Source organism: Numida meleagris, chromosome 11 (assembly GCF_002078875.1).
Source record: "Numida meleagris isolate 19003 breed g44 Domestic line chromosome 11, NumMel1.0, whole genome shotgun sequence".
NCBI classification, from domain to species: Eukaryota; Metazoa; Chordata; class Aves; order Galliformes; family Numididae; genus Numida; species Numida meleagris.
Genome location: NC_034419.1, coordinates 10,178,663 through 10,192,944, shown reverse-complemented (window position 1 = coordinate 10,192,944; position 14,282 = coordinate 10,178,663).

The window sequence follows — 14,282 nt, the reverse complement described above, 5'->3', positions numbered from 1 at the left end:
ACTGCTACATCCTGTTTTGCACCCTACCATTCAAGAACAGTATAGGAAAAGCTGTACAATTCAAACACAAAGAGAATGAACAATGACTATTTCCTTTAATGGTGCTGCAGTTTTCAGGAACACTGGGTTTCTTCAAGGCGACTCAAGGAAGGTGTTGAGCCAATTAAGATATTTCTCATATCTTGTGATAAGTTCACTGTATTGGAGTTAACTCTGCCTTGTACATCTTCATCAACAATGCAATATCCCTTATACCAATTTAATTTTACATTGCCAGCAAGATAAAGGCAATTTATAAGTTTCAATGAGTGCAGCCTGGCTGGGCTCCAATCCAATCCAAGGGAGTGTAACGTTTGCTGGGGAATTGCTCGAAACCTTAATGTCTGGCATATGGTGAGCTGCTTTCATTTCTGACCTGTGCAATTAAGGTCAGCGGTGAAAATTACATTAAAACAGTTCTTTATTAATCATGTTCTATCTAGGGCAGATGATGACGACCTCTAAGCATAGAGCTCTGGCAGCCACAAAACAAAATACTGCAAATCTCAAAAGTCTCTCACCAACAAAGGTTTGCATAGATTTTCTTTGGTTCTTTGCCCACGGCTTTGAAACAATACAGGTCGGTATTCATGTCTTGGGGAGAATAACAGCAAGCAGCGCTGGAGTGAAATCTTCATTTAAAGTGCAGTGGATTTTAGAGGGACTTGAAAAAGGGAAATCCATGGGGATTTTTTATGCCTCTCTCCTCTACTGCAGAGATAGGTACTGCTTCTCAAAGCGGGTGCTCATTTTGGAAATGGCTCTGGGTGTTTCTTCGGATACATGACTGCCCTAAAAGCAAAAAGGCTCTACCTTTTCACATAGTGTGAAAATGGGGCTGCCTGGAATCTTGGGACTACCAAACTTTTTATTTTCTCAAAGCTCTTTTTCCTCTTTTCTCAGAGAGATGCAATTAAATTCACAATGTGCGATGAATTTCTATCTTGCAGTAGAGAGAAATAATCCACTTCTTTTTGCTCTAAAGAAATACCCACCCAGTCCTCTGCACCTAATCCAAAACCCACTGAGAGGCTCAGACATTGGTTTAATCTGATTCTGCTTAGACTCTGTCCTATCCTGTACTGATGCATCCCTTGATCCTGGCAATGCAAACACCTGCAGCAGAGATCTGTTGAGCTAGTGACCATTTGAACTCAACTGATCAACGAGTCATTTTGAGAGACACTTCAACTCAGCACATGCTTCATCTTCACATTGATGAGGATAATTGTTGCAGTTTTTTGCTGTACAACAAATACAGTGATGTTGTGACCTCCAATGTCTTGAGCTCATTCCCCTCGTCCAGAAGAGAAAGACCGAGACAGACCAAGGAAGAAACAGACTGAAAGACCATATCATTAAGTAGTGATGACTCTGACCTGTAAAAGGGCCAGAGCATCAGAGTCAGTAGAAACAGAGTGATGCTGGGTCTGAGACATGTTACAGCACACACACAAAAAAAATCCCCCAAAAAACAAAAAGCCAAAAAAAAACATGTTGGAAAAGAAATATGAAATAGAAGAAGCCATGCAAAGGCAGAGATGATTTTCTAATTTCTATGGGGAGAGATGTGTAAGTGGAGGAAAAACTATCTAAGCCCATATATCTTTATTTCAGCATTCACAAACATCTATATTAGGAACTAAGAATAGCAATGCTATCTCATCTCTCTTCTCCTTATTGTACATTAATACTAAAGGGAAGAGGAAAAAGCATGAAAACAAGGTGTTCCTGTTTCAATTGTTCACTAAAACATCACAAAAGATTGAATTTAAACAGAAAACAATAGCCAAACATTTTTGTTTACAGTCAAATAAGTTCACAATCTCAATTAATAAAATGAAGAGCAAAGCAGCATTTCATCAAAGCTGGCCAGCCATCAGAAAGCCATTCTGAAAACATTATCCCCGAAAATATCATCCTGTTGTTTGGTTTTTGTTTGTTTTTCTCCTGCTATCTTTGCAATCAAATGGGAGATGCAAACATTGTGAGTTTCTCTAGCAGTTTTGTTGCCTGCCCACAGATCATCCACACTGCTACCTCAGCTCTGTCCCAGACTGGAAAGCAACAGATGCTCTGTAGATTACACATCAGTGGTCAACATTAAATAGTCATCCAGGCTTACACAAATTATTGCCCCAATCATGCAGACAAGCAACTTGAGACTGAAGGAAAACCTTCTAAAACAAAAAGCAGTATTAACTATCCCCCTCCTTGTGGGATAATGCTTTCAACTTGTTAGTTAAACTTCAAGGTCAGAGTAGAATCACTGTTGTGGTTTCCATCACAAACCCATCCAACTGTAACCCACTAGAAACCTCCACTGCTGTTGTCTAACATCTCTGAAACACTCCAAAGAGGAGGCATCTCCCTCTTCTCCCAAAAGCATCTGGCTTTACTCCATCCTAAAAACTGGCAGAACAGCCCCACTGTTACGTCTGTCTTTTACCAAGGAAATAATTCACTGACACCCAGGTCATTTGTGGCCAGGTCTGAGCAGCTATGAATACATCGAGTCAGATGACATTTGCGCTGCAGGAACCTCTGCTTGCTGAAGGCATGTTACATGGTTTATTTGTGCACTCAGATCTCTGCTGCTTCTCCCACTGAGCAGAGTGATCTCTAAACTCCATCTCACCAGGCAACATGAGGAAGGACGCGTGAAGTGGCAGCCAAGGGCTGAAGCTGCCTACTCTTGGGACCGCCCAGCCTCAGCCAGGACTCAAAAGCTTTTCCAGATTTGGTACTGCTGTGATAGGCCCTATTTAACATGCACTACCCACTCCTGCCTCACTCCATCCCACCACATGCAGCTGTCCTATCTAATCAACTCTAATTCCATAGCTTCTGCTTTCTGCAGACATCTTTGCTTCTCCTCTCTCCCCTTCACCACCTCTCTGAGGATTATTTTCACTCTGCTTTTATATATATATATATATATATATTTGTAACTAATTCCTGTTTAAATGCTTGCTGCATGCTACCCTGCTCTTTCCCCTCACTGGTGTGACCTCTTTCTCTTTCCATCTACCTGGTACATGTAGCTCAGGACTTCTGTTATCCCTGTGATGGATTTATTTATCACACTCTAATGATTCTTCTATCCATGCTCTGTGTCTCAAAGGCTGGCATTCGGGGAAGAGGGTGAGAGGTTGCTGTGTAGCAATCTTTGTTTATTTTACACCACACTAAACCACTTGAGCTGGAGAGGTGGGAAAAAGAAACTGGCATTTTCTTTTTTTTTTCCCAATAATAATAAAAACCTGATGTTTGCAGCATATTAACCTCCCTAGCCTGAAACATCTTCCCAGTAGAGACACAAAGAAATATGCAGCTACGAGATGTATTTTACCCCTGCTTTATGTCTTGAGTGAACAACAGTATGTGACACATAGATCAAGATAAGTAGCTGTGCAGGCTCGCTTTGCAGCGGGCGAGCTGATGTGATGTATTGCAGGCACAGATGACTTCACAAGCCAGTGCTTTATGCCCTTGGTCCCAAGTCCATTCACACCAGGCATGTGCAGGACCAGTTTCAGGGACTGATCTGCACTGAATCTGGCCTGGAAACAGCACTGCCTTTCTCTGCAACCAGCTGAAGAAGGCAATGTGAAGTTTCTTTGAGTATTCAGATAAGATTTAAGACCAAGTCCTGCAAAAAGAGCCTGTAGATGCAAAGTTAGCCCAGCAGTGTTTTCTGAGCAATTTTGTGCTTTCAGAGCAAGCATCCAGCGGATCAGTGCTTTGCATCGTTCAGCCTCAGCATACCTGGTCCAGAGCTGGAAGCTTTAAATCTGGATTTATTGTATCATCAAAAGGAGGTGTAGGAGTCTATCGGTGGTGGGAAGTGGTTACACATCTGCAGTCCCTTAACAAAGTGACCTGCATCTGACTGGAGTGTGTTACAGAGATACCATCAGTGGGAAGGCGTAGGATACTGTCTGGCTTTTCAGTCTGTGTTGGGGACGAACAGCAAACATCTGTCACAAACCTTATCAGAGGACAGCTCCTGTTGGACGGCGCACAAATAAAATCACAACACAAGTAAAGATTGTGGAGATGAAAGGCAATTGCTAAAGCATCTGCTAAATTCAAGGTTCCGGGAACTTTCTAGCCATACAAGTTCAACAGCCCTTCATTTCTCCTTCTAATAACTTACAAGCCCATTAAAAATATATATCTATATATTTCCTCACCCCTAACCCTCCCCAAAACCAAATCTTTAATCAGCTACACCTTTTAATGCAGAATCAGCAGCAGCAGCAATGAGGAATGACCCTTTAGCAGCAGCCCTGGTGAGGCAGGGATTTTTTTTCTTTCTTCCTTTTTCTCTCTGCAGCTTCAATTGTGCCTTTGAAACATCTTTAAGTGCCGGAGCTTTGTCCTTTTCACTTCCTCCTCCTGTTCTTGTATTTTCCAGATAGAGTCACTGAAAAAAGTGTTTTCATTGTTATTAGCAAGTCGTTTCTGCTCTTTCCTAAGGTTCGTGTTATCCTCCTGGGTTGCATGGTCATACTCTGCTTTGTGTCTGGACAGTACTTGGCACAAGCACTCCCTGTCCGAAAATGAAATCTCAAGGCACCACTGCAAAGCAAAAATAGTCAGGGTAGAAGCAATCATCCTTTGTAAGAGCTTTTCTCATTCCAAAATATCCCCCATACATAATGTCTCCAACTCAGCTCTTAAATTCAGGGTGACCTGTAGATTTTTAACGGAACAGCTGAAGGCAGAACGTTAGTCTGCTGATAATAATTTTTATTCCCCTTCATTAGAAAACCATACCCATTAGGCAACTGATTTTTATGGGTCTTTTGAGTCAGTGTTTTGCTAGGCTCCTAGAAATGTCAGCTCTGCACTGTGGTGCGAAGAAGGATGTGGACAGGGGCTTGGGCAGTTTTCCACGCAGCACTGTCAGTACACCTCAGACACAACAGACAGCATCTCCTTCTCATCCAGCTGCCCCCAAACTGTCAAAGAGCCTTTGTCCCCAGGAGACTGCAAGGGGCTGGAGATAAAAAGACAAGCTTCTTTCACCGGTAAAGTCAAACTGAGCCTTGACATCAGGCTTCCAAAGGAGAAAGCTGGTGTATTAATGCCTTGCTATTCTGGAGCAGATCTCAGTGAAAACCAACAAGCCTTACAGTACAAGTTTCAGTATTTTCTGTATAATCCTGCTCAGTATTAGTTATAAATCTTATCAGGTGATAGACTGTTTGTTCTCACACAAATAAAATAACAAATGGAGTAGAGATTGCAGAGAGCTGACAATCACCAGAGGCAATGCAACACTCAGGCTCCTTGGAATCAGAAGAACTTTTCAGCTCAAGAAGCTTAACAGCCCTTCATTTCTCTTCTCTAGGAACTTATGAGCCCATTAAAAATATATATCTCTGTATTCCCCTCCACCCAGAAGCCTTCCTCCTTCAGCCAGCTGCGCCATTTAATGCAGACTCAGCAGCAATGAAGAATGGTCCTGCAGAAGAACCCCAGGGAAACAGCTTTTTCTTTCTTCCCTTCCTTTCTTCCTTTTTGCAGATCCAGTTGTGCCTCTAAAATCTCTCAGAGCAGCTGGCACCTTGTCATTTCTTTTTTAATTTCTTTTGTGTGTGTGTGTTTCTAGGTAAGAAGAGAGACTTTCATCTTCATTAGGGCCATACGTTTCAGCAGGTTCATTAGGCTCTTTTTTTGTTGCTATTGGTGTGCAGTTGCCTGCAACAAGAAAAATAGCCTCAAACATCATTAGTCTGCTGAAGAAAATTTCAGTGTTCCTTCCTGGGGCTCTGGGAATTTGTGCTGTGTTGAAACTTCAGCAAAATCAAGAATCTGACATCAGGCATCTTCCTTTATTCTTTCTCATGCGCCTTACGACGGACATCGTTCCTCAGGGCCCAATCTTTCCTTTACATAAACTGTGTGGTAGTCTTAAATATAAGCCAGGGCAAACCAAGGCCCAGATCTTTTTTCGAGGCAGCAGCACACCTGCAGCGATCACTCCCTGAGGAATGAGCTGACCCATTCATCACAAGGGGTGTTGACTCTACACATAAAAATGACAGCTTAAATTGTATTTAATGACATTAGCTATTTCCCAGCTGATCATTTTAGCAGATTCATTCAGCCATGCACAAGTTGGCAAAGCTTGGGGCAAAAGTCTGCACCTGGCTGTGCGGAAACAGCCCCTTTGATATCTGAGTGCAGGCCAAATTGGGGCCCAGTTTTGAGAAGCTTTTCATCTCATGTTACCCATAGGGAGGACTCCAGGACCCCACTCTGCTGACACCAAGGCTAATGCACAGATACAGCCCATGCAGGTTCCTTCTAATGGTTTTTGGCTTGCTGTCCTCTCCTCAGCATCTGTCTGTCTTACATTTGAGGCCAGTCTTTTTTCCTGATTTATAAGCTAAATAAATGAATCCATGACCTCTCAACAGCTGTCCCGCCATGCCCTGCTGAATGCTAGGATTATTTCTGCATGAATTAGACAGCCTGGAAAACCAAAAAGAGTGTGTAGAGGCCAGGGCCTGAATGCCGATCCTCCAGGAATACTGGCCACTGCCTGAGGCAAAAGACACAAATCCACGCCAGGGTGCCAAGGACTCTCCTCCTTTCTTAATCAGACTCCTAATCAGCCAGTCCCCAGAGTCAGAATTTTGTAAATGCCATATTTATCTAAATTCTCAGCTCACTTTGACCATCTTTATAGAGGACTCTAACTCTCACTGGATTCCTCAAGTTCTATTGGCTCTTTCTATTCTTAGTGTCTACATGCACACATATACCGACAATGGTTTTCATCTCATCTGCCTGTTTCCAGCAGGACCTATGAATCCCAAGGTTATCCTGCTCCTAACACGCCTCTCCACAGAGGGCCCCATAAAATTTCCTGCAATAAACAAGAGATAATCCTCTGCTCTCCCAGCCACGTTTCATATATCTTCTGCGAATGACCAGGCAGATGACAAGTTGCTGCCCTCATAAACTTCTTAAAGTGCCTTCCAGAGACATGGCGGGCTCTGCAATGTGTTTAGTTTGGCATTGATCTCCAAGTACATGGTAGAAAGAAATAATCTTATCCATGCAATGAGAAATTGGAGGAGGGGGAGGACGTATTGTAAGCATATTTCATCAAAAAAGTCCTCAGAAGTAATTGCTCAAACTAGACAGGGAAGCTAATTGAACATAATAGCAGTGAAAAGGTTCTCTGTACTTCATGACAGAGGCAGCACTGCTGGCTGGGTTTAATCTGGCATTATGGCATATGGGTTACATAGGAAATTATTTGCAGCCCTAGGAAAGAGCCTGCAGCCTGGAAGGGTTTAACATAAACTGTGTGGCCACCCATTCAACTTCCTTGGAAGTAACAAGTGATTTTAGAGACAGAGACTATATGAGGCTGCTGCAGACAGATTTTTTTTTCTACTTAAGCAGATACAACTTTACTTTCCTCACTAACAGTTTTCACTCTGCTGATTGGTGTTGTGAATATAAAATTTATAGCACCTTGAGTGAGTCTGGGAGATTCAGGGCAAGAGTAAAATAAAATGTAATTTCACATCAAAATAACTCACAGAGGAGCTGCTTCGCTGACTGTGAGATTAATTGTCATATTTAATGCATTATAAACCTCTACTTGTTAATTTATATCAAGTCACCCCAAGATTTCCAGGCTATTGCACCAGGCAGTCACTGATGCCAAGGTAGCTTGCTGCTGCAATATTTAAGTCCAGCATGGCTACAGTGCTTTAGGGTACTACTGTTCAATTACAGGAGGATCATTAAAAAATTATTTAATCCAATAGCATCGATACTAAATCAATTCTTCAAGACCAAGGCTTATTCTACAATAACTGATTGTGCTTTAGAAGATCAGTTTAAAAACCTTGAAATTTTGCTTTGGATCATTAAGAGTGGTGTACCTGGACTTCTGAAACCCAGCCCTGGCACAATGAAGACATGGAGACATCGCCTTTCCTCAAATTTAAAGCTGTCCTTGTGCCACAAACCATTGGCCAGACCATGGAGTTATTCCTATCAGCCTACCTCCTTCTTAAGGCTGTTTCCTGAACATTATTCCTGAACATACATTCCTGAACATATGTTAAAGACAGGAGGTGGGGTGAGCTGATGGTTGGATCTGCATTGGGTTTGTCATCCTTGGAGCCCAGCCAGGCCCTTGCCGGTCAGCCTACCTGCCTCTAGCAGAGCCAAGGAGTGGGTTTGGTGACACTGGTGTCAATTGACACTGGTGGTAAGGCACTGGCACAGACTGCCCAGAAAGCTGTGGGTGCCCCATCTCCGGAGGTGCTCAAGCCAGGTTGGATGGGGCCCTGGGCTGCCTGAGCTGGTGGCTGGCAACTGGCCCACTGCACAGGGGTTGGAATGGCATGATCTTTAACATCCCTTCCTCCCTAAGCCATCCTACGATCCTCTGATTCTATAACAGCAATATAATCGAGGCTGTGTAAAGCCAACATCCGTGACACAGGAGTGAGGCCCAGAAGTCTGTTCTCCCAAAGGGAATGAGAGAACTCCTTTAAGTTCAACAGGATTTACATGCTGCACTGTACTGCTGCTACCGCCCGGTGAGCACATTTTCCTTCAGACAAGGGCAGATCATGACAAGCAAAGGAAACCTCTGTTTCAAGCAAATTTAAAGACTATCCATGCATGCTTTAGAGGCACAAATTAACCCCCCTCCCCCACGCAAACCAATCAAATAGCAGTGTCATAAATGCAGAGACATCAGAGCGCAATATCCCCCTCTGACTCTCCTCGCACACCACATACACACACACAATGTTCGTCTCCGGGTCAGTGGGAAAGTTAATTAGAAGAATGGAGTTTCTCATGATGGAAGATACCACCCTGATATGATTCTGAGTCCTCTCTGTGCTTGTGATGAATTACAAATGACAGCAAGGGAAGTGAAGGACACCAGCAGTGACAGTTTGTCAGCCACACTGGCTCTGCGTACGTTTTTGGGTGGGTAACTTTTTCTCCTCTGTTCACTGCACACCACTCTCTACAACACTTTCCTTTTGCCTTCTTTCTCTTTACTTTCATTTCCCAGCAGGTGACTGGAAGGCAGGAGAGAGGGCAACCCCTTCAGCAGACCTTTGGAGCCAGAAGGGAAAGGCTCAGTCAAAAAAGGGAAATATTTCTTATCAAGTGATCTCTCTTCTCTCCTCCAGACTATGCCTCTCTCCATCAATCCAGAAGTCATTGGGAAGATTGGAGCAGGGCTTGTTCACTTGTGGTTCTTCAGTTATTCTTGTATTTTTGGTAGTTATTCATCTACTGCTACAAAGTTCTCACTTTTCTCAGATGTGTTGTTACAAGACATGCCTGCTGTCAGCCTGGTTGAAACATGTGCTTTTATTTTGGTTGACAGTGATTGCAAGATAGGCTGATTTGGGAAGAGTAAACCTGGCAACTGTGCTCATTTTTATCACGACAGCAAACACTCTGTGACTGGTTGGAGCAGACTGCACTTCTGCATGGAAGCAGATGAAACATGTGGCAGTCCTCACCTGTGATTTTAGGACCAAGATAAGGGTTTGAGCACTTATTTCAAAGGATGGCAAATTAAATGAATAATGATAGAGTATACGTTCATGAAAAAGAGTATGACTATGCCTGAGTGAAGACGATTGGTTGTTAACTCCACTCCTATTAAAGTTCATCTTCTGAGAGGCTACATAGCTGCTAAATAAAAGCTGAAATAGATTTCTTTGCCAACTTCAAGGTCATGTTTCTGCAGCATTATGGAATGCATTAAAATGCTCAATTTATGCCCCGTAACTCAACAAAAATATACATGTATCTTATATTAAATAAACCTTTACCAGGATCTCTCCCTTTCTAACTTTATCTCCTTGCCCTTTGTATTTAATAGAGGTGGTTTATTTTTTCCAATTTGAGAAGCTTTTCTTTGCTATATTTGCTCTTTACTCAATGGAAGCCCTTGTTGCCCCAAGGGAAAAAAAAGAGGGACTCGTTATCTTTCCAAGTGAATGACAAATCCAAGGTCTTGAGTCCCCTCTCACCCACAAACCCACTGACCTTGGTCCAGCTACTTATTGTCCTCAGCCTGAGAGAAGAATGGCAACAATCTGAATTTTGTTTGGCTTGTGCCTAAGATTAAGTTCTTTGCCCATGTGTAGGCACACGTCACATTGTGCGTAAGTAACCTGGCTTCTCTTCCTATACCTCCAGAAAGACAAGCTACAGCCCTTTAGTGCCAGGGCACTGAGCACTGTAGGACACTCCAAAACCATGGTTCCCTGACTAGGAAGGGCGTTCATGGACTGAACTGCCAAAATAATAATTTCTTTATCACTCTTCCATTAAGTCTTCTAATTCAAAGAAACCAGATTCCAAGCATTTACTTCTTCCATCCAGCCTGAACTTCACAGGACATTTATATTTTATATATGTCATCACTGAGGGTGGTGAAATGCTGGCACAGGCTGCCCAGAGAGCTGTGGGTGCCCCAACCCTGGCAGTCTTCAAGGCCAAGTCGGATGCAGCCCTGGGCAGCCTGGTCTAGTGGAAGGTGCCCCCGCCTGTGGCAGAGGATTGGAACTGGATGATCTTTAACAATCCTTCCAACCCAAACCAAGTTACAGTTCCATCATTTCACTGCCAGTGAATTACCTTCTGCCCCACTTGCTGTGCTAGTGATTTTCTTGGCTCTTGCAGACCTTACAATGCAACTGGACGGCTTTTGTTCACCTTCTTGCTGCATCCCCTGGGATGACTGGTGGCACCATTTCCTATGATTTTTGCCTGAGCTGTCCTGCCAAATGTTTTCACATTTTGAAGTAGGAGAGGGAGGTGTTTCCTGCAAACAGATTATGAATTGAAATATTTCCCTCAGCTCCCATTCACAGGATTTCTAATGCACTGGGCATCAGCTTAGCCCTCTGATGAATCGAAGTCATTTTGTAAAAATGGCACCTTACTGTTGCATATATATTGCCCCTCTGCAGCTTCCCTGGCATATTTATTCAGTTTACTAGTCAAAACTAGTTTCATGCTACACTAAGCCCAGCAGGGTCAACACCTAACCTATGAAAATCAAGCTGTCTTTTTTCTCTTTGCTTCATACATCATCATCAACCAAAGCTGGATAATAGAAAGCAGGTTTTGATCCCAGAATGATTATTGCTGCTGTTGTCTGGGATTTGACAGGAGGAAAGACAAAGAGGAGGAACATGTGAGTTTGCAGTGGCTTGATCCATCAGACGTCAGAAAAAAGCACGATATGGTTTGTCCTATACAGGAGGGCACCATGTGAACAAGGCCTGTAGGGTTCTGTGGGAAGGCTGCAGATGCAGGAGTGGCTTGATGTAGATGTACAAAAACATACAGAGGGGTTGGAAGAACTGCAACCCAAGGTTCAGGGCAGTAGGATTGATTATGTTATGGTGAAATGTAGATTAAAAATCATCAAATCAGTGGGCTTCTTGGTTGCAGTGAGGAAGGAAATGAAGATCAGGAGCCCTGGAGAGAAGATTGTTGTGTAGTGTTGGTATTAAACTTCTGCAGTGAACTCAAGAACCCACTGCCAGCTAAGAATAGAGAGTGACTTTTTAATGGACTGTATAACATAATGGAGGACCATGGTCTTTCAACCATGCCCTCCGCTACCTCTCAGCTAGAAGCTTCACACAAGCTGCGAAACATCTGGGAAGGCTTCGAGAATAGCTGAAATATTTGGTTCATGTGAACTGTGGGGAAGGATCTGTCTGCACATAATGCAGATAGGAGAAGAAAGGATTGAAAGTGTAAAGGCTGCTCATATTCAGGGCTAACAAACACCAAACTTGCTATGTGACCAGTGGAGAAAACCAGGAGTTGTATCCAGATATCCAAATAAAAGTGTGTAAGCCATGAATATGTGATTCAAACAAGTTATGTACTTTAAACTGTACTTTTTTTTTCCAATTCTCCCTGATTTTCTCCATCAACCACTCTAGGATGGGGTTGTGACTCTTTTTCTTAGTAGTAGGTATGGCAACGGTCATTAGCACTGTGCTTTGAAAATGGCCAACAGTCCACAGCTTTTCATCAGGATCCCAAGGGCCCAGGCAGTATGGGTAGTACCTGCATAAATGGGTACAGCTGCAGAGATGGGTGAGAAAGACAAGACCAAGGACACGTACAGAGCCTGATGTATCAACTGCTGCTCTCTGCAGGTGTCACTGAGACAAACCCTCTTTGGCTGACAAACCCACCAAAAACAAGCCGAGTTCCAAAATGCCTATATGCAATTCTATGGGTTGAGCTACAAAACATACTCAACCCAATCCAACCTAACCCAAACCAACCCAAAATGAAAAAGACCCCAAGACATAATAAGCAGGAGCTGGAACATTTCTTGCCCTCTGTGGAGTAGGCACAGGGGGAAACTTGTAACACAGATGCACTTATTAAAGTCTTGAAAACATAATTAAAACCATGCATTTCCATTGCATGGCATACACTGAGGTGCAGGTTCAGAGCTGTGTGTGTGTTCCTGCCTGCCACACCTGTCCTGATGCAAGGTGCAGCTCTGTGAAGCTGCAGCTCCAGTTGTTGGTTTTACATATCACCATGTTTAGCATGCAACCAGAGCTCCTCACCTGCCTTTCACTGGAACTCAGCATGGCCCCCCTGCTATTGATTAATTTGCGCTAATTAAAACCAGCAGTGTTTCTGCAGAAAAGAAAGATGTGTAAGTGTCAATAAATTATGGGAAATTTCACAGATTAAAGATTGCCAACTTCTGCTTGAAAATAACTAAACAAATGCTAATGGTTCTTTCTAAAGAGCCCAAATTTGCTAACAGGGCTGCGTGAATGGGCTCCACTGCTCTTCTTCGATTTCAGCGTAGCTAATACTTACAGCACTTCTGTGTCTAGGCTAGGAGCTGAAAGACTTCATTTTTTTCAACATAGGTATTTCTGTTTTCAAAGATAATTTATTCATTGCTCTATGCTCATCATTGCCAGCTACTCAAGCCAAGCCAATGGGTTGAATCAAGACTTTCAAGTGCCAGCCGCATGGCAACTCTACAAAATAGAACCCCACAAAGCAACAAGGGAATAAACAGGAATTGCAACAAGCCAGCAATGCAGCTTATTAGCAGCTGCTGATAATAAACCTGCCTGAAAGCAGGTGCAATGAAGGAAACTTTGTAAAACTGTAAAAACAGCTGGAGGCAAGCCTGGCTTTTAAGGGATAAAACTGTATTCAGGGACTGAGAATGCTTGCTATTTATCTCCTTTGCAGGGCACAACAGAGTGTGGAGACTTGGAGAAGCTTCAAGGGACAAGATATGTCTTAGGCAAGGTACTGCCTCCCCCTCTTCCCAATAACCCTCTCTGGGGATTGCAGGAAGGTGGCAACCAACCAGTCCTCTAGGTAGTCGGAGACGAAGGAAGCCCTGCGTGTCTCTGGGGGTGGAGAAATGGCCAAAAGGATCACAGGCAGAGCGAAAAGCTCATCACTGATGATGAGTCACAGCCCAAAGCTTGGGACAGTGAAGTTGGGGTAGAAGGAGATGAGGAAACCCTCGGGCAGGTTCGGATTTGTGCAAAGCACTGTCAGAAATGGGGAGCTCAGGATCAGGGTTGGACTAATGGTTCGGATCCTCTACACAAGGTCTGAAAAGTGCCTTGGATGGGCCTCTTGCATTTCATGGCCTTCTCAGCATGTAAGAACAAGTGACAGGCAAAGACAGAAAAGCTACAGCCATCAGTAATTCTGTTGGCACAGCACTTCATTAGTAGCTGCCACTCTGAGCTCCAGTGCCTTATTGAGCAGAAGGAGCCATCACCTGATGCACAAATGCCAGCCGGTAGCTCCTGGGCACAGAGAATGACGCTATGCAGCCTGCTTAGAACTGAAAGCATCACAAACCCAGCACTACTAATAAGGAGATCCACATCCCTGGGGTGATTCTGGGGATGAAGGACAGCACAGACTAGGCAACCAAGCAGCAGCCTGCATGCAGATTTCCTTTCCCTGCTCTGGTCTCTGTCCTAACCACCCTGCTCCCAGTTTCTGACAGGAAAGCCAAAATACTGCCAGTACAGGTACAGGTGATGCTGGTTATCAAAAGGAGCCTCCCAGTCTCTACGTGATAATCCTCAGGGCACAGCAGCTAAAATCCAAATGCACCAAAGTTTTGCAACTGAAGATGCAGACAGCATCAGCAACAGGCTTCTTCAGCACAGGCAGTGCACTGACTGATTTTC